We start from the raw sequence: 26053 nt of genomic DNA on the forward strand, positions 1-26053 counted from the left end.
CTCTCGTTTCGTTCGAGAAATAACGTACCGTTGTGTCAGACCTGTTATGACCTGTAATTACGCACTGTTTGAGCATGTTGCATGTACGGTTCTTTCCGGTCTTATAATGGTTTATCATTTGGAATGTGTTTAGTGTCACTGAAAAACAGAAAGTTTTTTCCTCAAGTTCTTGGATGGATCTTGAACCATACATTAATTAGCCCATTGTTACATGGCTGTCACATTATTTTACATTTGGAACGCATTGCCACTAACACATAACATTTAACATGCATTCCAAGTAAACTACAGAACTGTCTGACAAAATGAAGGTACTATATTACAGGGAAAATTGGGCGCTGGAACATGGTCGATTTCAGGAAATTTAATTGTTTAATTATGGAGAGAAAATGCATACCGTCTCACGGGGCGCAGCATTTTTTTAGTGCTTGGTATCAAAACAATGAACCACGTGATTACCGCCTCTGTTAATTCTTCTACGATTCTTAAGTCTTTTAGTGGATGTACAGTGCAACTATGTGTGTTTGGTTTTTAAATTAAACTGAAGTGCTTCTACTTTGTTTTCACTCATAACAGAGTCAACTACGAATATATGCATATAGAGCATAACGCAATGTCAGATAACGTGCTATCATGAGTCTCTGAATGTGACTGGAACATAACACAACCTCGTACAACGTAGCAAACAGCAGCATATAACGTAATGCAACGTGTTTCAACGTATAACATAGTGACACCGCGTGTCATAACGTGACAAAGAAATGAGGGTGCAGCGGGGTCACGACCTAGCATACCGGCAGCACAACGAGTCAATAAACAAAAAAACGTACTAGCCGTCAGGACGCGTTATGTTTACATATTGTGTCACAACCACGGTATACCACGTGCCACGACGTTCTTGTATAGTGCGGTCAGATTGTGACGCTTTGACTGGGCTATAAGGGGCTTCAATATCGGAGAGAACTGCAATATATCTATCTATCAGTATTACACAAGTTAGTCAATGACAGGGCTGGGACTCACGCTCACTGTTGAGTACACCAATCAGGAATCTAGTTTCCGGAGGAGAGTATTTGCCTTTTTCGAAAGAAAAATGTATTCTCGTTTCGATAAAAAAAATCATACGCTACACTCAAATCACGCTTACATTTTTTTTAAATATTATTTTTTCGTGTTTTTTTTTTGCTGTCTACAGTATATGGCATTTGTCTAAAATATCCGAACGAAGTTGCACTTTGAAATGAATAAGGCGATCATGGAAGGTGAATATTTAATTGAAACTTCATTTGAACATTCTGATATTCGATCGTACTTATCTGTATTTCAAAGAAAGCAAAATATGCAGTATCTAATTATAGCGTTAGGTAAGTATGACCAGATCCCAGTGTGATAAGTGTAATATAACCGCCCCACGATTGCCTCCCCTAGTTATAAGGTATTCATTTCCTGTCATAAAAGTAGAGATTTCTCATCATCGCATGATTTCAGCTTTAAAATACAATGTACATACTTATTTACGGCGTAATGTACTTTGACAATTTCTATGTACTGTATGTATTTGCTGCAATTTTATAATAATGGGTTATTGCGTTCAAACTTAATTTTGATTGGCTGTTCTTTTATGGGCGTAATTTACCATGCCAAGAAATCCTATCCAATTTTCGATTAAGAAGGAAACCCGTGTTTTGAGGGGCTAAGCCTGCATTACCCTGTCATATTTAATGTTCCAGTGAATGGTTTTGTGATTTTCCAGACAACTTTTTTCCGTTATCTGCTAATAGCTTAATCATCGAAATTTAATGGCCATTATGCACCAGTCAATTGTAACCATGGTCCCCCCAGGTCCGGGGATAGCCGGGGGAAAAGGGCTGTGTTTTGACTTTCCAGGTGGCCCCGCAGGGCTGGGTGACTGCGGTGGTTTTGTCATAGCGCCAAATTAAGCCCAGATTGGGCCTCATATAGAGTTTCTGGGGTGCGGGGTAGTCTAAAATAATAGACGTGTTATACGGGATTCTTCCAATCCCTAACGTCTAAACGGGAATGTGCAAAAAACGGGGGTGTTTTAAAAATATTGAAATTGTTTTAAGTGAAGTATTTTATGGTTGAAATTGATCATAAAGAGTTATATTCATACTTTACCATGTAAGTGAAATGTTATTTTGCACTAAACAAGCATTTAATTCATTAAAACAAGTTGTTTACCTTTCCAATAAAACGAAAGTCGACTGACACAGACAACAATTATGCGAAGGGGAACAACTCGATACAATCGTAATAGCTCGGCCGCCTCCGACAAAGCTTCGTGATAGACCTCGTTATACAATCGTAACAACTCGGCCATGGCCGAAATGTTCCGAGCGATTTAAAACTGTGCCCTAAAGCCTTGCAGGTGCCCTTCATGTATATATCGTTATGTTTTGACAGAATGAAATGAAGAAAAGTCGTCAAACTCATAATTACAAGTTGGATATTTATTTTTTTGTGTATGGAACTAATATAAAATAACATTATCTGGTAATATTTCTTGTTTTTATGATATTTTATAGACGCTATATGCTTTAACCCGGAATCCTGATCGGAACAACTACCCACTTTTGATACTAAACAATTTGTACGTGAAGGATTTGCCATATCAAAAATCTAAAAAAAATCCGTCAACGTACAATTATTTGGACTAGGGTGCGGGGGCATTTGGCCGGTGTTTAACCATCAGTTCGTTCCCGCAGGGCGGAGATTTTACCCGCGGTTGGCTTGACCGAAAGTCAAAGTCCCGCCTATTCCCCGGACATGGGGGGTGCCGTGGTTACAAGTGACTGGTGCATTACGCCCAGTATGAATCGCATGGGAGAAATGTCTCTGGTCAGTTTTTGGAATAGAGCATGATTCTCAGGTTTTACGCTTCATCTCAATCTTTATATTTCATACTTGTCAAGCATAACACAAACATTTCAATAATGGTTTAGTACTGAATATAGACATGATTTTCTGAACTATACAGTAATTAACTAAGTATTAAATATTTGATGTAGTTTAAGAGTCTCATTGACAATGGAGTTTAACTCTCTAATCTAGGCATTTAAGTTATGTTTAAAGATTGAAAACATCAAGTACAGATAAATCTTTCTATATTTCTTAACGCCACAACATCTAAATGTATTGAAATAGCACCTTTAGCTTAGATTGTGTCGATTGTTTTATCAAATTCATTACTGTATTGTTGTATAAGAGGCTATTAGGATTTGGCCAGTGTAAGGTTGTAAACCCTAATAGAATTATGACCCAGTCATTATTCTTTAGAAAAAATGGCCCATGGGTCACACTTTATTGACTACTTGGTTGGTTGTCCAGTCAGTGCACTGGTAAGTGCGCTCACTTCTCACCAAGACGACCCCAAGTTTGATTCCCGTCGTGGGCGCATGTGAGTTTGGTATAGGGCGGGACATTTGTTTTATCACCGCGTTCTCCGATTTCCACCACTAAACAAGATCACACTCTCGCGTTAAATCGTTCCAACAAGAGCAATTGATTTATTGTTTTTGTTCACAATCGTTATAAAATACATGTATATATTAATATGTTTAAACTTATATTTGATCCATGTGCATGACATAAAATGATACAGGGGAGTCTTTTTTTAGTGGATGTCGAAAATCTTCGGAAAAAATCTTATTTTTACTACGTGCCTTCATCATTATAAGTAAATAAATGAAGGGCCTTCGCATTGACACACAAATGTAGTCCCTTCATCCACAACTTCATAGTTGATTATCGTGAGATTAACAGCAGTACAAGTAGTAAATTGGATAGTTAGTAGTTGGAGTCATAGCTGAAGCTGTAGAAGTGGCAGCAACAACAATATAATCAGCTGTGTCAGTGGTTTCAGGGGAAGCATATTGGTGGTTGCGGTGCTCCGGGTGGCGGCGGTGGTGTTGTGGCGGTGGTGATGACAGTAGTGGTAGTATGAACAGCAAAAACTGCAGCATTACCAACTGTATTACTAAGACTTGAAGCGCACACATTAAATGACCAAACATGTTAAATTAATATATTTATTTAAACTTCAATAAAACATAATCAGTTCTGTTTGGGGTTATATACTTTTTTACAGACACAATCGTGGAGAGTCATTTTATTATTTATAGAGGTGGGGGGGGAGGGGCACAATATTATTCAGGAAATGAGTCACTTAAGGATAATGATTTTATGTCGGCCCAAATAATTGTTCCTACACCGATCAAGGTATGAAGACAATGCAAGATGCATCTCACGGTAATACGAAAATGAATTCACAATGGCAGCCCCAGAATGTGTTCTTGATGATGTAAACACAATTGAAGTAGATTTGACATTCGATCAGAGTTCAGTTTCACCAATATGATATATTTTCAAGTTTCGATTGTATAATTCATGTTGTGTACATATACAGTAGAATTCTGTTGGGTCTAACTCGTTTTGCTCCAATTCCTTGTTGGCCGGAAAATGTTTCATGATACTAAAGGTAAGCATTTCCGCTTGGCTCGAATTATCCGAGGCTGGATGTATGTTCGCCGGTCCCTATGAGTTCGAGTCAATTGGGTTCAAATGTACTAACAAATTTTATTAAAAATAATACAGTGAACAACAAAGCTTTTAAACTGAATAATTAAAGGAGTATTCATATCTTTTATAAAATGCGAAATCAATCAAGCTTCCATTGTAAAATCAATAAATACAATTCTACCTATGAAACGACCAGATTCATATAAATCAATTTAGGTTACATTTACATTCCAAATAAAACAGTTGTAATAAGCGTACTATTTTAATTAACAGCTGCCACATGTTTAAAACAGTTTAATGTTTCTCAGTAAAAAACAACAACATATTTTATGTATAAGTTTACATTAAGTTTAACTTGTCAATAATTATGTATAACACTTGATATTTCTTCATGTTTTTCTTAGCAAAATTAAATACATAATTTTTCCAAATCTTGACCCAAACCGCAGCAATTCCCAAGACATGATAACACAAGAATTTGAACCTTAGATTCTCGGTCAATTAGGGGTTAATGTGTAGCTGAAGTTGACTCTCGTGTAAACTTTTGGAAAAATTGGCTGGTATTTCTTGGCATGAATAATTGAAGTAATTAATTTCTTGCACTTACATTGAACATATATTACAACTGTCATAAATAAATTAATATTAGTTGTTATTCTTTACACAAAGAATTAGCACGTACCATGTACATGTAATTAGCTTAGACAATGAAATCTTGTTTGCAACAATGTGATGGAATGTTTTTCAGGCTAGCTGCAGGGAGTCAACATCCTAGCCAACCTTCACAAAGGCACCAATGACAACGGGAATGGCAGAGGCTCATCCAGGAAGCAGTGCTAATTATTGGGCGATTGCTGAGGGACACCCTCCTGGAAGATATCAGGAAATCCCCATGGTATATTGTCATTATGGTGGATGAGACAACATATGTCTCTGTCATTATTGAGATGATTGTCTACATCAGGTACATAGTTACTAAATGTTGTCAATCATATTTGTATATGAATACCATTTAAAAATACTATGGTTGTTTTCTTAATTATGCAGTATTACATTTTCTGTATTTAACACTCGGGTATCTGAAGGATGAGGCTGGCTGATGGGAGTTCTTGTCCATGTTGCCTTTTGTAAACTAGAAAGCAGACCAGTTGTACCATACCTTCCCCAAGTTAAGGATTTTTATGACAAGAGCCCTGTCAGGACAAGTGGCTTGAGGGAAATACAGGTAAATTGATAGCTAATTCCCTTAGTGAATTTGCAGGTTTAAAGCTTGCAAGTCATCCCTAAACTATTTCTGGTGATGAAAAACTAAGTACCGGGTAAGTGCTATTTGAAATATTTTATTTCCCATATTTAGCACCCCAAAATTATGTTTGTTATTTCAGAATGTGCTGAAGGAACCTATACTGCAATTGTTAGAGGTGGAGGATGTAAGATTGATGTGAAGACAAGACAACAACTATGTTGATGAAGTGCCTGCCATCCATGATGTGATGTCCCTTCACATGACTGGCTGATGTTTTGCCTCACCTAGCAGAACTGTCTGTTACCGTGCCGGTATGTCATCTCGAGTCAGACCTAGTAAATTTATTTATTATCTATAACATTTATAGAATTATTTCAACTACACCCCCTGATGACTTAGTCATAACTCTTTGTTTAAAGGCATATTCAAAAGATCTATTTAAGGCTAATTGAATGTAGTTGATTATTAATCACTCGGTTTGCCTTGTGTGTATTTTCAGAGATGAGGTGTACACAACTGTAAAGCCTCTATAGAAGGGGGTACAGCCGGGCAAGGCCTACCAAGTATCTGAAGACAGCATGGGAGGAGGAGCCAACCTGCCGCGGGGAAGGAGACTGCCAACCTGCCATGGGGAAGATGACATTAAGGTAATGAGTAATGACTCAGTCACATAGCCCGGCCGATGAGGTTCCGATGAGCCAGCGATGCGATTTTCACCGAACACCGGCCGGACACCGGCCGGACATCCGTGGCGTTTGTTGCTTAAAACCGCATCGGTGGCAGCTCGGTGAAATTTTAACTTCGGAGCTAAATTTCACCGGGCTCTCACCGAGCTCCCTCATCGCAGCCCCATCGTAACCACATCGGAAAACACGTCGGCCGGTGCACGGCCGAGTATCGGCCGGTGTCCCGTGCATCTGAGACAACCAGAGGACGAGTTTTTTTTAACGGACACCGGCCGAGCTCCGACCGAGCTCCAGCCGATGTGGGACAGAGCCTTGGAAAGTATAGTACCGGTGGCTGACCGATGTAAGGGACACCGGCCGATGCTCGGCCGGAACTCGACCGGAACTCGGCCGTAACCCGGCCGGATATCTCTGCTAGTATATATATATGGTCCGTTCCCTGCGGCTTGCACATCTTCGAGCACGGCTTGGTCTCGCCATGCACCCGCGATGAACTGGCCCTGTTCATCTTCCCGGTCGAGATCGCCATTCTGGATGTTGGGGTAACGAGTCCTCATGAGGTTGTGTAGGGTCATGCAGGCCATGACGGTCTTAGTAACTGTCGACGGTCTCATTTCCAGGGTTGTTAGAAGACATCTGAAGCGATTGGCAAGTATACCAAACGCATTTTCAACCACACGGCATGCCCTGGAACACCGGTAATTGAAGAACCGCTCGTCCCCTGCCAGGTGACGATGAGGGTAGGGCTTTAACATGTATTGCCAAAGGGGGAAGGCGTCGTCTCCGACCATGTAGTAGGGTGTGTCCCGGTCGTCATTAGGCAGCGAATCCGGTTGGGGGAGTCCGATCGTTCCCTCACGAAGACCTGGCTCTAGCCGCGACCGGTTAAAGATGCCGGCATCGGAACACGACCCTGGTGACCCCACATCCACCCAGATGAACTTGTAGTTCGAGTCTACCACCGCAAGCATGACGATAGAAAAGAAGCCTTTATAGTTGTAGTAGAGTGAGCCACTCTTGGGGGGCTACTTGATTGTGACGTGCTTCCCATCGATCGCGCCACAACAGTGGGGGAAGTTCCACCTGTCTCCGAATCCCTCGGCCACCGGGCGCCATTCATCTTCTGTCTGGGGAGTGGCCCACATCTCATCCTCGTATACGTAGACACACCTCGGGGATGAAAAGGGCGATGGTGTTGTGTGGGACACGAAACGCAAACGCAAGATCGTGGTACCTGCTTCCGGTCGCCAAAAACCTCAAGGTGATTGCCAGCTTCAGCCCAGGGTCCAAGGGGGTTTGATGCCTGCAACAGGAGAGGATGAAATATGATTAAACCTTAGCAAGAATACAATGTTTGGAGGGAATTTTGTTTGCAAAATACGGATTAACTTACGTTGTACTCTTGGTAATGCGGGGGCCAACTCGGTTAAGCAACTCATAGTACATCTGTGGCTCCATGCGGAGGAAGGCTTTGAAGTCGGCAGCGTGCTCGGCCTCGAGTTCCTTCATGAGAGTCTCGTACTGGCCGAAAAGGGCTCTGCGTAGGATCCACTCTCGCACCCACCAGCGTCTTTCTCTTCTGCGGGTCCTCTGTCGCTCCCTCTCGGCGGCTTCTAGTATTGCCGCCAGGACCAGGTTGTACTGGAACCTTACTTGAGCCAGTTCGTGTTCGAGCAGTGCCATTCGAAGTCTCCTCGGTGCAGCCATAGTGATGAACTGACAATGTCAGGTAGAAAGAACGGAATAGCTCGGCACCCAAGTCCGTGTTACATCGGACGAGCATCGGCCGGTCATTGTTCAAAGCCCGTTTACAACCCGGCCGGCGATCGCACGGTGTCCTGTTACCTGCTCGGGTACCGGCCGTATTCCTTCCGATGTCCGGCCGACCTCCGGCCGGTAGTTGCTGCCACATCGGCAGAAAAAACTCGCATTTTGAGACAGACTCCGTACGGTCACCGGCCGGTGTTCGGTCGGTCGCCTGAAGATGTCCGGACGGAGTCCGTTCACGTCACCGAGCTCTGCTTCCGATGAGGAAAGCTCGGTGGCACCAAAAAAATCCACCGAGCTCTACCGATGCCGGACATCGGCCGGGCTATGTGACTGGGCCATAAAACAGAATAGAAAGAATTGTGCATGCTTCAAGAACTGTATAAAAAACACTGCCTGGCTAATAGTACAGTAATACTTGAAGCTTTGTCTTGTTGATTCATGGATAAGTCAATGTTTTGTTTCATCTTCATTTCTAACTCCTGATTCGTGAGCAAGCATAAGTGGTGATTCATGTGGTAAACGCATGGTTTTATCTTTTTCATACACATTTAGTTGGGATACATTATTTTGATATTTTCACCATGGATTTAGAGTAGATAATTTCAGAGCTAGGTTGTATTGAAAGCAGCCTGGACCATACTTGTATGTTATTAGGTCCTTGCTTTCAATGACTTTGACTGTGAGCATTCAAATATTTGTCTTCAGACCCGGTAGGAGAGTATGTCAGAGATGGTATGCTGAAAGCTAAACAGGCCAAAGTTGATTGAAGGGATTCTGCCCTGATCTTTGGGAACTGTACAAGACGGGTTTGTGGAGCAGGGATAGTGATGATGACAGAGGTAGGGTACTTTGTCATAAAGCTTTGATATAGGAGTTTTAAGAGCATATCATAGTCAAGGGGCGTATGAATCTTGTCAAATCTCGGACAAAAACAGAGATAGCAATGATTATCAGGTAGGTATTGTAATGTAGTGTTTATGTAAACTCCGGACTTACAGGGAATACTAATCGTGCTAGTGGAGAAAGTGTAGTTTTAATGTGTTTGTGCTTGTAAAAGTTAGCTTTCTAGTTGGAGAAAAAGGTAATGTATGAAACCTTGCAGGAGGATAAAACTTCAAAAGATAATATCAACATCAGGGGAAAACTGCATGATTTCTAGTAACTGTCCCGTAATGAAGAAGTAACAACATGGACTCGAATCTTCCCAGAGATGTGAGGCCAGGACAGAAATGGGCTATAGGGGCCAGAAGTAACAATATAGCCAACATTGTTCGAGGTTGTGTTGCCACAAAGGTTGGGATGCAAATAAGTTGTCATATCCTTGGTTAACTGTTCAAGATATTCAGACGGAACTTGGTACACATGTTGCCAGAGACAATGCACACATGTTAAGCATGGCCGATAATTACGTCTTTAATAATTGTTGTGCCTTATTCAACTAACAAAGCAGACAAGCCTTCGTCTTTGCTTCATTGTGCATTTCTTTGGCATTGATATACCATAGGTTTTTATAGAGTAAGTCAAAATGTGTGATTATGAATTTGAAGAGAAGGGTTGGTAGAATATATAGTAGAATGTATTGTTTAGACTGGCTGTATCAACAAACATGGCTATGGTCAGTTTTGTTACAGAGATTTTTGGGGACCCTTAATTCGCATGTTATGATAGACACATTGCACATCATGTCTCCCATTTAGGGGATATTGAGGTCAACCCCTCTCCCATTCAACAGGCTTCACATTTATGCAATATAACCTTTGTCTTAATGTGAATCATCTTTATTTAGAGTCAAACACTGTAAACATCTTAAGCAAAAAAATTCTTATTGCAGCTGCTGTTCAGGACATATCAGTAAAGACAGCACCGGCTTCCGAACTGCAAGATTTATCAGATGCAGATGAACAGTCAGTCAAGCACGAGTTTTCTGGAACACGAGGCTACTGGGGGCTTAAACTAGTTTACTTTTCGTGATGTTAAGACCTTATGAGGTAACGTCATGCTCTGGGTGATAAAGGCTGCCCAGTTGTATGCTCATAACTGCCTGTCCACTGAGTTGCATTTCCAGTATAGTTTGAGTGCATTCTTATTCTCTGTCATTTTCAGGAACTTGATATCGTGTGTGGGCAGAAATGCAGAATGGTACCGCCAGTCACTGAAGCCACCTTTCTCATCACGGACGAGAGACTTATCAGACAGTGACTGCAGTTTTCAGAGTAGCACTCGATTGAAGCTCTACAAACTTCAGGTTAGCGGTAAATCAGGCCCATATGTTGCTGGTACCAATCTCTAGCAATCTTTTAATAATTCTAAAACAGCTTATATGTCCTAAGCAAGTGCCAAACCAGCTTTTTGTTTAGACAGTTTGGATGCGAAATTTTGGAAACATTTATGCGATCCAATTAGCGCCTCTGGCTTTTTTAATTTGCTTAGATCCAGGAATTACTGAGGGTCAGCTTTTTAACAGTTTTTGCAGCGCAGTCAGTTGTCAGTGTTTGAACCAGTATATCTTTCTTTGCTGTACAGCGGGCATAGCCACCTTGACATTCAACATCGTAATTTGTGTTGCACAGGTAAGCACCACTCAGCAAAGCTTGTTTTGGAGTTCAATTGCCACCACATACTTGTGACTTGTATGATTTTCAATAGCCACACTATAGACCTGAGAAGCAGCTTGTCCAGATTTGTATGAAGCAACCATGTGATTGGAATTATAGCAGCCATCCACTTAAAGTCTGCAGTGAATTAGATTTTCGGTTGTGCTCAATGACAAGTTGGCACTAGGCTGCCATGTCATTGAGTTTAATAGTGTTTCTACAGGTGTTATCAACAAGTTTCTGCATATGACTTCTTGCAGGAGCTGGAATATCCATATATGTGAGATGCACATTTTCCTTGGTTATTCCAGCAGGTATATCCTGAATATTAGCAAGCAACATGTTTAATACAGCTCCTTTGCACTTGCTAAAGTGCTTACTTTTTTCAAAACTTATACAAGTTTAGATCCCAGACCAAACCTTGTTTCTTTGAGAATACTTCAATTCAGATTCTGGCACTTACTATCATTTTGCATTCAAACTACATACATGGACACTTTTTTAGTGGTTAAGAACTTTCTCAATTTCACTATGCAGTTTCCCAGATTAACACCCTCCTATTTCAGATACTGCCATTAAGAGCATACCGTAGTTCTGGTGCACTGGGCAAGTTTTTCAACTATGTGGAATCAACATCTCCAGCTGAACCTCAAGGGCATGGAAAAATATCAGACTCTTTAGCAGCAAGGTGACATTTTGTGTATTTATTTCCAGGGCCAGTATTCATAAAACATCTGAAGTAAGTTTTGTAATTTAAGTATCTCATTGGTCATATGATGTTTTATCATGAAAATTTAAAAAAATACTTTATTTTCATAAAATTAACTCAAAATGAAACTTTAATTTGATATCACACAATAAATGTGTTTTTTTATTTAACTTTAAGAAATTGACTCAAGTTAGGAAATGACTTAAGATGTTTTATGAATACTGCCCCTGGAGTCTGTAAACCCTGCCAGACTTCTTGCAGCTTAGATTCCCTTACATCATTTTTACAAGAAGTACCAAAATGAATCCACAGCGGTGACAGCTTTTCAGACTAGATACAAATTGAGGAACCATAATGATTAGAAAGCCTTTTTGAATTTTCAGAATTCTTATGGGTTATAAGTAGGGATGGAAGCGAATATCACGCAAGTATTCGGATACCAAAATGGGTATTCGAATATTCGTTTAAGAATTAAAATTTCAATGAAATAGCTTAGCAGAGACATAGCAATTGTCATAAAACTTTTCAGATGAAATATTTCATGTGATCAACAGTGTCTGTCGCGAAGCGGGTATGTGATACAAATCGTCTGCTAATTGGGTGTTTGCACAAGGCGTGATATTGTGACATAGAGTATAGGTTGTCGTGTCCGGGCTGTAACTTTCTCTTGTATGGACAGATTTGAAAATAACTTGCCACATGTGTACCACATACCAAGACGACGTGTCGCGTGCAAGACCCGTGTCCCTACCTCAAAGGTCAAGGTCACACTTAGTGTTTATTCACAATGAAGTGCTGCATATAAGGACATAGAGTACAGGTTGTCGTGTCCGGGCTATAACTTTCCCTTGTATGGACAGATTTTAAAATAACTTGCCATATGTGTTCCACATACCAAGACGACGTGTCGCGTGCAAGACCCGTGTCCCTACCTCAAAGGTCAAGGTCACACTTAGTGTTTATTCACAATGGAGTGCTGCATATAAGGACATAGAGTATAGGTTGTCGTGTCCGGGCTGTAACTTTCTCTTGTATGGACAGATTTTAAAATAACTTGCCAAATGTGTTCCACATACCAAGAAGATGTGTCGCGTGCAAAACCCGTGTCCCTACCTCAAAGGTCAAGGTCACACTTGGAGTTTATTTACAATGGAGTGCTGCATATAAGGACATAGAGTATAGGTTGTCGTGTCCGGGCTGTAACTTTCCCTTGTATGGACAGATTTTAAAATAACTTGCCACATGTGTTCCACATACCAAGACGACGTGTCGCGTGCAAGACCCGTGTCCCTACCTCAAAGGTCAAGGTCACACATAGTGTTTATTCACAATGGAGTGCTGCATATAAGGACATAGAGTATAGGTTGTCGTGTCCGGGCTGTAACTTTCCCTTGTATGGACAGATTTAAAAAAAACTTGCCACATGTGTTCCACATACCAAGACGACGTGTCGCGTGCAAGACCCGTGTCCCTACCTCAAAGGTCAAGGTCACACTTAGTGTTTATTCACAATGGAGTGCTGCATATAAGGACATAGAGTATAGGTTGTCGTGTCAGGGCTGTTACTTTCCCTTTTATGGACAGATTTTAAAATCACTTGCTACATGTGTTCTACATACGAAGACAACGTGTCGTGTGCAAGACCCATGTCCCGACCTCTTAGGTGAAAGATACACTAAGTGTTTATTCACAAGGGAATTCTAAATATAAGGACATAACAGTGTAGGTTGTCAAGTATGGGTGGTATTTTTTTATGTTCAGAGGCAATTTAAAATAACTTGCCATATGTATTTGACACGTAAAGGCAAGATCAACTTTTCATGTACTGACCTTGTTCGTAGGTCAATGTCACATTCGGGGGCATTCGTCACATACTGTGACAGCTCTTGTTGTCTTCTTATCTTTTCCGCAATTATATCCTTCATTACAAAGCACCGCAGAAATTGTAGGTATTGCATTAAATCAAACAATGTAATGAAATAAAATTACAATCGACTATTAATAATCAAAGCGTCATTTAACATGAAACATGCTGATAAATAACAAACTCGAAAGCACGTGGCAGTATATAACCAAGCAACCACCTCGGCCGAAGTGACTATCAAATTCGCGAGGTGTTTATGTGGTATTCATCATGAGTTTTATGACGTAAAATGAGTTGTTTAGCTTTGATGATAACATTATAAATTATAAAGACTGAGAAAGAATGAATGAAAAAGTGAAATTGCCATATGACAAATTATAAATCAAGTGGACAATTATGTCAAATAACAGAAGGTGGGTGACATATAATAGGAAATTTACTTATTATGAAAACAATTTTATACGAGTATCCGGATAGTATTCGAATACTTGATACGAATATCTGGATACCGATTTGGTATCCGGTTTCCATCCCTAGTTATAAGAGTCCTTCTGAATCTGTCAATTTCTTCACCCAGGGGTAAGGGCAGATGGAGAATGTAAATGCTTTCCTTTCTAATTTTTACAAAAAAGTACCCAGAGTTTCTCAAATGAATCACAACTGTGACAGCTTTTGGATGAAACAGATAAGAAAATAAACACTATTTTATAAGGTTAATTTGATTTAATTTAATCACCATTTTGAAGCTAATAATTGTATATCTACAATAATTATATGCTAAAAATAATTCAATTTGTATGAAGTTATTTTGCATTGTATTTCATTATTTAAATATTGAAATACCTTATTTTCTATTGAAAAGTGTTTTTTCTTGGCATTAAATCCCTGTAAAGGTTTCTATCATAAAGGTCTATAAAACACATTTAAAATGGTGTGAAGGGACTTAATCAACAATCTTTCTTCCTATTTATGTAGCATTTGATGTGTACATTGCCTTCTTGTATGTATTTTCAAGTTAACACATGCCTTCTTGTATGTATTTTCAAGTTTACACATTCATTATATAACATTTGAAGACATTTACATGGCTTATATGATATTTTGCAGGACATTTTTCATGGATGGATTCAGAGATGACCCCAGAGATGACCCCAGAGATGCGGCTATGACTGTGTCATATGGACGTTATAGATGATAAACTGGAGTAATTTAACATATAGCAAAGAAGGGAATTTCATTCCTTTCCACCACCTGAACCAGTCCAAGACTCTATACAGATTATAGAATGGTGGCTTGAACAGCAATAGGTAGATAATCAACATTAACTCATATACATGCGCTAATGGGTAAATGGGGGAAAAATTAAGATGTTATGTATGATATTAAAAAAATCATTTTTTTATCATGTAATTCATGTTTAATTTCTCGGTTATAATAGAGCAGTTTTCTCAGGCCTTCTGGCATTCCTACTTTTTTAACAGCTTCCTACTCTTTCCTAATTTTTTCTAAAAAACTCCTACTATTCCTACTCCGGAAAAATATAAATGTTTGATCTTTGTGCTAGTTTTATTTGCAGAAAATGAACAAAAGATGTCAAACTGGCTGGTTTCTGTTGTTGAAAGGTGCGGCAACATGTTCCACTTTGATGTGCATCATCCTTTCACCCACACAGTTCAACAACAGAAACCGGCCAAGCATCATTCACTAAAATATTCAATGTGGCATATAGAATGGTATGATTTTGCATTAAAAACAACTCCTCTAGGTAAGTTATTAGCTATTAATAATTACATATTTACTTTTTTTTGTAAAAAATATTCTACTATTTCCTTCTTTTCTGTCAGAAAACCTCCTACTTTTTTCCTACTTTTTTGTTAGTGGCTCCTTGAAGGCCTGTTTTCTTATACACACACACACACATGTAATTGATATAAGTCGTATTTGAATTTTTTAATGGTGCAATGAAGATTAAGGTTATGCTTCCTATTGGTTAACTTGGTTGATAAACATGTGGTGGTTGCCTAGTAACCTATTTCTGTATGTATTACTGACAAAGTCATCTACCTTAAGGGCTTCACAGTCTTGGTTGAGGGCAATGGCTTGGGACACAGATGTTGGGACAGAGTCACAAGAGAAGGAGGTCGGGACACAGATGCTGGGACCCAGTCACAAGAGGAGGAGGTCGGGACACAGATGCTGGGACCTAGTCACAAGAGGAGGTCGGGACACAGATGCTGGGACCCAGTCACAAGAGGAGGAGGAGGTCGGGACACAGATGCTTGGACCCAGTCACAAGAGGAGGAGGTCGGGACACAGATGCTCGGACCCAGTCACAAGAGGTGGAGGTCGGGACACAGATGCTGGGACCCAGTCACAAGAGGAGGAGGTCGGGACACAGATGCTGGGACCCAGTCACAAGAGGAGGAGGTCGGGACACAGATGCTGGGACCCAGTCACAAGAGGAGGAGGTCGGGACACAGATGCTGGGACCCAGTCACAAGAGGAGGTCGGGACACAGATGCTGGGACCCAGTCACAAGAGAAGGAGGTCGGGACACTGGTGCTGGGACCCAGTCACAAGAGGAGGAGGTCGGGACACAGGTGCTGGGACCCAGTCACAAGAGGAGGAGGTCGGGACACAGATGCTGGGACCCAGTCACAAGAGGAGGAGGTCGGGACACAGATGCTGGGACCCAGTCACAAGAGGAGGAGGTCGGGACACAGATGCTGGGACCCAGTCACAAGAGGAGGAGGTCGGGACACAGGTGCTGGGACCCAGTCACAAGAGGAGGAGGTCGGGACACAGATGCTGGGACCCAGTCACAAGAGGAGGAGGTCGGGACACAGATGCTGGGCCCCAGTCACAAGAGGAGGTCGGGACACAGATGCTGGGACCCAGTCACAAGAGAAGGAGGTCAGGACACAGATGCTGGGACCCAGTCACAAGAGGAGGAGGTCGGGACACAGGTGCTGGGACCCAGTCACAAGAGGAGGAGGTCGGGACACAGATGCTGGGACCCAGTCACAAGAGGATGAGGTCGGGACACAGATGGTGGGACCCAGTCACAAGAGGAGGAGGTCGGGACACAGATGCTGGGACCCAGTCACAAGAGGAGGAGGTCGGGACACAGGTGCTGGGACCCAGTCACAAGAGGAGGAGGTCGGGACACAGGTGCTGGGACCCAGTCACAAGAGGAGGAGGTCGGGACACAGATGCTGGGACCCAGTCACAAGAGGAGGAGGTCGGGACACAGATGCTGGGACCCAATCACAAGAGGAGGAGGTCAGGACACAGATGCTTGGACCCAGTCACAAGAGGAGGTCAGGACACTGTCACAGGTACATGGAGCCATTTGTTCATAAAACAATGGAAATTACAAGGACCAGCCCAGAATCCTCAAATTTAACCAAGATCCTGTTTAAAAAATGAGAATTAAGGCCAAGCAAGCACCAATCAAGAGACACAATGCTACAAGACAAGAAACATTATTATAATATTGTCATTGGTGACTGTTGGGGTGACTTTCATTATGCACTGTTAGTGAAACTTAAGTGAAAATTAAGTCAGAACTCCCTGGTACTTAAACAGATTAATGAACACTCAAGCTCCCTGTATAACTTGCATAGTATTTTTTCCATGCACATACATGTAAACATGAACGATGAAAATGGTTTTACAAGTATGTTGTGTTTGGTGTCTTTCAATAAAAGAACTGCAGTGAATTGTATAAAACTGGCTAAGTCTTTGGTTTGGTACAAGTTGGCCAAAATATTTGTTGATTGGTCAATATTTATCCAAAAATCAATATTAACCAATGAAATCATATAGATGTGCAAACAAGCCTATAGATAACCTGTGGACAACTCATCCATTTTTTATGCAATGGGCTGCTAATGTTTCCCTCCCAGGTGGTAATTATAAGTAGGTCTGTTAAGTTATACCTGCTGTAATGTCCATAAAACAAGAGCGCTACGGACCAAACACCATCATTCACCTGTTGATATACATTCCACAAAGGGGCACAACTCAACAAGCATTAAAGCCAAAGTAATGGGCCTTGCTGAACATATCCACCGAGTTTCATTTGAATACCTTCACCATTTTTCTTGTTATTACCATGGAAAAGTTTATGCACAAAGACGACACTGCCGAAGCCTATAAAACTGACAGTTACAAATAACCTTTCCTATTTTTCTTTGAAAAAAACAGACAATTTAATTGCTCATGTGTCATTTATAACATTGACCAGAATGTATGTATACATAAAGACATATTTTAAACTCCAGTTCGAGGAAGCAGACAGGCAAACATATTTCTGCTGATGAAAAACTAAGTAAGTGCTATTTGAGATCTTTTATTTCCCATATTTAGCACCCCAAAATTATTTTTGTTTTTTTCAGAATGTGCTGAAGGAGCTCAAATTGTTAGAGATGAAGGATGTACGATGGATGTGGCAGGAGAGGGCTGAACAACTACGTTGATGAAGTTTTTATCATCCGTCTTCACCAGTCTGGAGAGGGAGGCTGGGAAACAAAATGATGTGAGAGCAGGTCTAGCAAATTTCACACAGGAACACTGCAGAACTGTCTGTTGATGTGCAGGTATGCCATCTTTAAAGCTGCACTCTCACAGATTTACCATTTTTTTCAACTTTTTATTTTTTTGTCTTGGAAAGAGCAAATTTTTGTGTAAATATCTTTTAACCAATAATATACGATTCCTGACAAAAAAATTAGATCAAAGATTTTCATATTTCCGTCCAAAAATAAATGTCTTATGGCCTAAACTGTTACTAACGGTTTAAGAAAAATGCATAAAACATTATTTTTCAGAAATTAAATACAAATATCTGCGATCTAATTTTATGTCAGCTTTCTTATTTAACTTGTTTCCATGGAAATTCGAAAAACATGGCTTGTTCCAAGACAAAAAATAAAAAAAGTTGTCAGAACGTTCAATCTGTGAGAGTGCAGCTTTAAAGCCTTGGGTCAAACCTAGTGTATTTATTTATTATCTATAACATTAAGAATTATTAAAATGTTTGTAGTTTTACTACAAATTTCTTTTAAGAAGTCAATACCAACTGCTTTTTAAATTAAAACTTGTCGATTGTAGCTTATGTACATTCTGTAATTCACTGGTATTGAATCTATTGATATATTATTCTGGGAGTGTAACACGACACAACAATTAATGAATAAATTAAACATTTTCATACCTTCAACAACAATTAATATAAATATAGGTAAACGTGGAGCTTTATTGGGAATAGTGACAAAAAACAAATACAACAACATAATATGTAACTTTCTTATTATTCTAATATGGTGATAATTAAAGAAGTCCAACTTCAACACAAATTATTTATTTATGAAACAACGTTTCGGCTATTCGGCCTTCATCAGGTTGTATGCATATAATGAACAGGAAATGACGTCAACATCAAATGACGTCAACGTTGATAACGTCAAAATATAGCATACATTTTTGCGCAAAATAATGTCTTATAGGATCTATAGAGATACAATTATACTGGTAAAATGCAATATAAATGCATAAACAAACATCGATAAACCAGTATAAACTATGCAACATTAAATAGGTTAAAAACAGTTATAAACCAGATTAATTTTGTGATTTTTTTAATTCTGCAGAATTAAAATAATATTTTTAAATTCATACCATTAGGAATGACTGTGCCAAGAATATTATTCTAATGTAATTTTATTAACATTCAACCAAGTATAATAATAGAACACAACCTATTGATGCATACTTGACGTATTTGAAATTAAGGATTAAAATAGAATAAATTGCGTTGAACAACGACAAACTTGAAACCCACAACAAAAAATGATAAGTAGTTAAACATACAATATAACTTAATAATAAAAGACACAATTTACCATACATAGAAATCTTAGCTTAAAAATTTTAAGTAGAATATATAAGCTAATACAGGGGACATGGATCTTGTAACATCATATGATTGGGTGTGTATGCAATGTGCATGTGTGCTGGCGTGTGTGCGCTTTTGGGAGCAAGTGTATGTGCGTGTGCATGTGTGTGTGTGTAAGAGCATTATTATACCCCGCCGAATCAAAGATTTCGAGAGGGGGATACAGTTTTGGCGTAGTCCATCTGTCATTCCGTCCGTCCGTCAGTCCATCCGGTACCATATCTTGGTAGGCATTGATCAGAAAATGCTCAAACTTTGTCAGAATGTTCCCCTTGATCATATCTTGACCTATTTTTAAAGTCGGTCACATGGGGTCTAAAACTAGGTCACTAGGTCAAATCTTAGAAAAATCTTTTGAACATACTAGAGGCATTATACATAGTCAAATATTTATGAAACTTTATCAGAATGATTTCCTTGTTGAACTCTTGGTCGTAAATAAAACTGGGTGACATATGATCAAAAATTAGGTCACTAGGTCAAATCTTTGAAAAATATTGTCCAGAATCATACCATGGTAATAATTGGTCAAGTTATGTTCAAAATTAGTCATGATGTACCCCTTAAAAGTGGGTCACATGGGGTCAAAAATACTGTCACTAGGTCAAATCTTAAAAAATCTTTGAAACACATTAGAGGCAATATGTATGGTCTTATATTCATTAAACTTGATCAGAATGTTTTCCTTGATGAACTCTGACATATTTTAAACTGGGTCACATGTGATAAGAAATTAGGTCACTAGGTCAAGTCTTTCAAAAATCTTGTGTTTTTAAGGATTTGATGTTGATCTAAAGATTGGCCAAGAAATTGATACACATTTCAGTAAACGTTACTTAGCTCAAAATGTATTCCACATAGAAAAACAGAAGCATTGACATTTAGACTGGCTATAATGTTCGGAGCTTGCTGTTTCTAATGTCAAGATTATTGACAGGAGCTATAACTTGACAGGTGGCACCCCGATATATATCAATTATGAAATTATCTTTACTTACCTTTAGACCACCAACATTGTGATATTTCCTGCAGGAACTTGCCCTCTGCACGCATGCTAGATTAAATTGTCTGGTTGTAAAGACAATATCTGTTGTAATGTGCCGATTTTGGGGTGTTTAACTAATTTATGCTACTATGATGTGTTTTATTGTTAATGGTCGAGTTTATGGAATATTTTCCAATCTTCAAATACATTAAGTAAAACAGGCCTATTTATCCCTAAATGATGTGTACTAATACACAAGGTTTTAACAATACGCTCACAAACATTTAGATGGCTTTCCCAAAATGTTGCGCTGTCATTGCCTATAATGAAAATTACTTTTCTTAATGTTTGTTTTTCTCCACCAAAAATATACATCAAACAACAAGGGTAACATTAATATCCAATTAAATCTTTGGAGGAATGATAAGTAAGGATATTAGGCCTGAAATGATAGATGAAGAAACTGCACATTTTCGTGGAATACTGATGAACATAAAAGATTATGCATTTTTCCGACCTCTTAATTGGAAACAGGGATGCGATAATGTGGTTTTCTGTAGGCTTGATTCCATTTTGCCTGTCAAGGGTGCTTAGTACTACGTCACATGACAAATCATTGAAAATCTTGACTTAAACTCGATGATATTATAAGTGCCCTCTTTGACAAATATGAGGGTTACTGTAAAAAATTAGTTTTAGCAAATAAGGTCAGTCAATACTTTGTTTTCTTCCCTGTATTTTTTTTGGAGGGGGATATTGAAGACCTGTTGAATACTTTTTTTCTCCTTTGCATAATATTTTAAAGTAACCACCCCCCAACCCCAACCCCCAACATCTCATAGTCAAGCCCAGGAAATTGATCTTGTCATATATTAAAACCATTTGCTGTAATAATTATACTGTATACAATAGACAGTAACAACCATTTTAAACTTTTTAAAACATATAAATGTTTATTAATGCATTCTTGTCAGAGATGGGGTAAAAAACCGAGCTTATTTTCAACTTCATAATAAATTGAAACCCCCTGTCCAAAGTTTTAATGTGTTTGCTAAATGAACCTAAAAATACAAGGTCCTGTATGTCTACTCGTAAAAAAAATCACAACCAAAAAAATTTATCACTGCCGACTAGATTTCAGAGTTTGGATTTCATTTAACAACACTATTGCGTGTAAGCTTGTCATTGGGGTTAAAAATATTGAATTTAAAACTAAGCATGTTCATAAAAACCTGTAATTTTGCTGTAAGATAGTGCTTACATAAATCTTACGCCATAAAAGGTGCACCTAAAGCTTTAAAAATGAGTTAACATGATGGCTTTGAACAAAGGTATATTAGTGGGCAACACATCATTACGATGGCGTAATGAGTTTCGTGACTGTCATAGTGTATTCACCGGCAGAGTGATATTTATATACTAGCTGTAACCATTATATGTATAGGTAAACAAATGTTTCTGCAACATGCTTGAATAAGAAAAGGGGATGCACATATATAGGCTAGTTTATTGTAGCTAAATTTAGTGAATACGATTAACCCCCTGGTCTGTTAATTTGGTGGAAACCAGTATTGTTGTCGTTTTTTGAGAGACCAAGGGAATATGTTAATCTGGTTGAGCACAGGCCCACAACCTCTTGCATGAGAGGTATAGCCCTATGCCACAATGCCACTCCCGCCATCTGAAATCTAGAATGAATCCTTGTACATATTTAATAATATTGTTGCCATGTCATGATCATACAAGTTGTCTTTTGATGTTTCTGGTTCTAAATCAGGATAAGGAAGAAACATTTTCGAAGCTCAAAATAATAATGTGATAAAAGTTTACAATGTTTACAGCTATAAATTGTTCTCTTTTGCAGTTCCGAACCAAGAACCAGCAGTTATAATGCACGTATGGAGTTCCAAGCAACGGTCAGAGACAAATGTCATTCTAGAATGTTCCGCCATCAAAAATCCACAACCTGTCATCACCTGGGAGAAATATGGCGGCATTCTGTTACCCGGGCGATACCGACAAATATATGGTAAAAAATTAAACTAGTAAGTCTATATAAACTCTATATATGAAGTTTACAAGGAGCAATAACTTGTCTGTAATGCAGTGTATGTTCAGATTTGTTTTCTGGGAAAAATTAGGGCTACTTTTTCCTGACACACTTGTTTAGTACTTAGTGATAATAACATCACAACTAAACATGACAACTGACTGGGTCCCTATGATTATATAGGCTGCAGGAGGTTTGTCCCTGAGAAGGTCTAAACTATGATATTTGGTTAGATTTACTTTGAGGGACATCCAATTAAAGACATTAATTCTAAATAATTAATGCTTGAAGCTTTTGGAAGAAAAAAGTGCAGGTCCTAGTAAGAAACTAACTTTCAACATAACTTGTTAAAGATTTTTGAATCAGTACTTGGAACACATTTTGCAAGAGACAATGCACAGATCTATAGCAAGGCCCATAACTCTTGTCTTTAATGATTTAAAGCCCCTTGTTCGACTGTATAAAGAACAGATGAGTCTCTTGTTGTTGGTGTGAAACATGTACTGTTATGTTAAAGGTAATTTGTACTTGGACAACGTGACTGTCGAGGATGAGGGGACGTATATGTGTAAAGCTAACAATGGCCTCAACGCTCTGCAGCCTGACGGTCTCAAGGTCCTTATGCTCAAGGTCTCAGGTATGTTCTTCTAAAGTGTTATTGGCAGGTCTGTTTTTCAAACACCATTATTAATATGCACTGTTATTATTATTACTGGGTAGATTGTTGGTTTTTCAAAGAAAAATATCAATGTGCTGTCTCAGCCTTGTTGTCCTTAGTTTGATTGCAGCTGTTGTTATTGTGCCAATAACTAAATTAATGTTGGCCATATCTTAAAAAACATTATTTAAAGATATGAATATGAAACTTGGTACACCTATTCACAATAACATGTGTGGCAAGTTTAAGAAATCTGATCAATGGAGAAAAGCAGACAAGCCTTGGCACATGGTTGTGGTACTCTTGTATTTGCTTGCTGCATGACCCACGTCGCATCCCTGTAATGAATATTTTTTTAAAGTCTTTATATGGTTCATATTCTTAGTTTATTTGTCTGTATAACATGTACCAGCTGTTGCCAAACCCTCCAAGGATTGCTGTAAAGGAGTGAAAAATCCATTATTTAGTTTGGGTGTGTGTCAAATAATTGTCAAATAATTGGGTGTGCAATAATAACTACTCTCAATTGTTTGTATGAATTTGATACTTTTCTGACAGAGCCTCCAAGTATCGTAGTAAAGGAGTGCGAGGTCAACGTTAGCCTTGGCCGTCTTATAAAGCTCGTGTGTGCGGTGTCTGGTAGACCTGAGCCCGTTGTAACTTGGTACCACAATGGCAAATTTCTTCGAGATTTCGCTGGACGTAAGTAGACCCATTGTGTTACAATAGAAGTACTGTTAAAAACTGATATGTCTTACTTTTGAAAAAAAAGAAATAAGTTTTCAGCCGACCACCTGAGGGCAATTTCTGGTATTTCTTGAGCCCTTATAACAGGATTAAGCTACTGCTTTAGTTTTAATTTCTATTATATTGACATTTATAAAGAGTTGTTAGACTATAAATATGAATTATCTTTAGGATGACCACAATAAACAATTTTTCATTTACCAAAATTAAATTTAGGTATGTATATTGGCTAATAGAAATAAAGCTACCTAAGACTGCTACTTAAGCAAAAGTTCAAGAAAATGGGGCCTGGTGATATTAAAGAGTTTATTTAATCTTAGGTTTGTATTGTCAAACTCATTGTTAGTGAAGTTTCCATTTTATTGTATTCCAAATAATGCAATTGCAGATATTTTGTGTAAACTTGAGAATGAGAAGTTGTTTTTGATGGAACAGTTTTATGCAACTATATTAAACACCTACTACACTTGCAGGAAACCGGTTGTATATTGCCCATGCAGAGGCACGTCACAAGGGCCTCTACCAGTGTTTTGCTGAGAATATTGCCATTTTATCTTGAACTAGCAAACTGTTATGAGATATATTTTCAAACAAATTGTTTTGCGGCAAATATTAAGCTAGCTTATTCAGATTTATGAGGTAAAATATTAATTATAATGCTGATACTCACTTTGTATTCAATTAAGTAGGAGTTCTTATGACATTTGATTGCACACTCTTTGGGAAGATGTATATATATATATGTACAGTCAAAACCTGTTGGCTCGATATCCCAGGGACCGGCAAAGACACTTCAAGCTTTGTGAATACCAAGCCAAGCGGGAATCCTCACAAAGAGTAGAACAAAATTGGTCCTTACAACTAGTTCGAGCCACCAAGGAAATCAAGCCAATTGAGTTCAAGCCAATGACTGTATATATATATATATATATATATATATGACATTTTAATTTGCACACACAAGTTAGAAACCATTTGCTTTCACATATTACTCATCAAACAAATGTAAACATAATTGAACCTTTGCTGAAATATACAGCAGTAATGCGGGACAAATGGTAAAATTTTCTTTATTTCGTACACATCTCTGGTATTTACTCAAGTTCTTGAATCCCTTTAAAACCTTGCTAGATTAAATCTCTTGTATCCTTCTTATTAATTGTATTACATGCTCTTCAAGGCCCCGATAATAAATAGTTTGTTAGTCCTTGCACAACAATACCTGTGACTCAAAAGTCTTTTAGCCCGGATGGTGATCATAACAAAAGGTTTAAAAATAACCATAATACATAACCATAATACTCACCCCTCAAAATGTGGGTCAGATAAGGTAAATCTGAATATTTTTTAATGCATCCCTTTGCAAGGATTTTATTCAAATGCATCTGCCTTGCAGCTCTATTTTTAATGTATTGACTTTTCTAGTCATTTTCATTCTCATATGGCATAACTATCATTTTCTTTTATTGCTTTCGCTTGTTTGGCATTTACATCTTTGTTTGTAATTGGTCAATATGAAATTCTTCTACTTTATATATTTATAACTTACAGTAAGATTAAAAAACCCAATAACAACAATATATTAATCTCGTACTAACACAACTATTGGGAAAATGATTACTTTCTTACCATGCATACGTCAACATTTGTAGTTGTAGCCTATTTTTATTTAAATTGAAAAATAACATGCATATTATTAACAAATTCATCTTTAACTAATATCATAATGTACAAATCCACTTAATCGAGAGAGTTTAGAATAATGAAGATATGTTGAGTAAAGATGTCCATTTTTTTTTTCAGCCTCAGTATTTGATTCTTACCAAAACGTCACTAAGACCCTGGACAACTTGATTGAGGCTAACCAGACTTCTGCGGGCCAAAAGTCAAAGCCAAAAAACAGACGACACAAAAAACGCAAACACAGACAGAAGAAAACTAAATGGCACAAGGGAGAGAACACTCGCAATCTTGAACCACCAGGTGAGATAGGAGTTACTGTTCTTGGATAAAGTTGGAAGACAGATGTCACATTTACATTTAATTTAAAAGGTTACTGCAAATATATAAAGACTTGCACAGTTTAGCTCCCTAATGCAACAAGTTTCATTTCTTAATACTATTATATCATATTTCATTGAACTAAAAATGAAAAAGTACAAAATTCATAAATAATTACCATTACAACATCATATAATATCAAATACCGGTAAGATACAAAACTACTAATCTTTTTAAGGGATACA

The 26053-nt window shown here is 38.5% G+C and overlaps 1 pseudogene; it reads left to right on the plus strand.

Moving 5' to 3' along the window:
• Positions 1-1453: 1453 nt before the first annotated feature.
• Positions 1454-26053, plus strand: part of LOC128215980 (interference hedgehog-like) — a 33321-nt pseudogene continuing 8721 nt past the window's right edge.

Source organism: Mya arenaria, chromosome 14 (assembly GCF_026914265.1).
Source record: "Mya arenaria isolate MELC-2E11 chromosome 14, ASM2691426v1".
NCBI lineage: Eukaryota > Metazoa > Mollusca > Bivalvia > Myida > Myidae > Mya > Mya arenaria.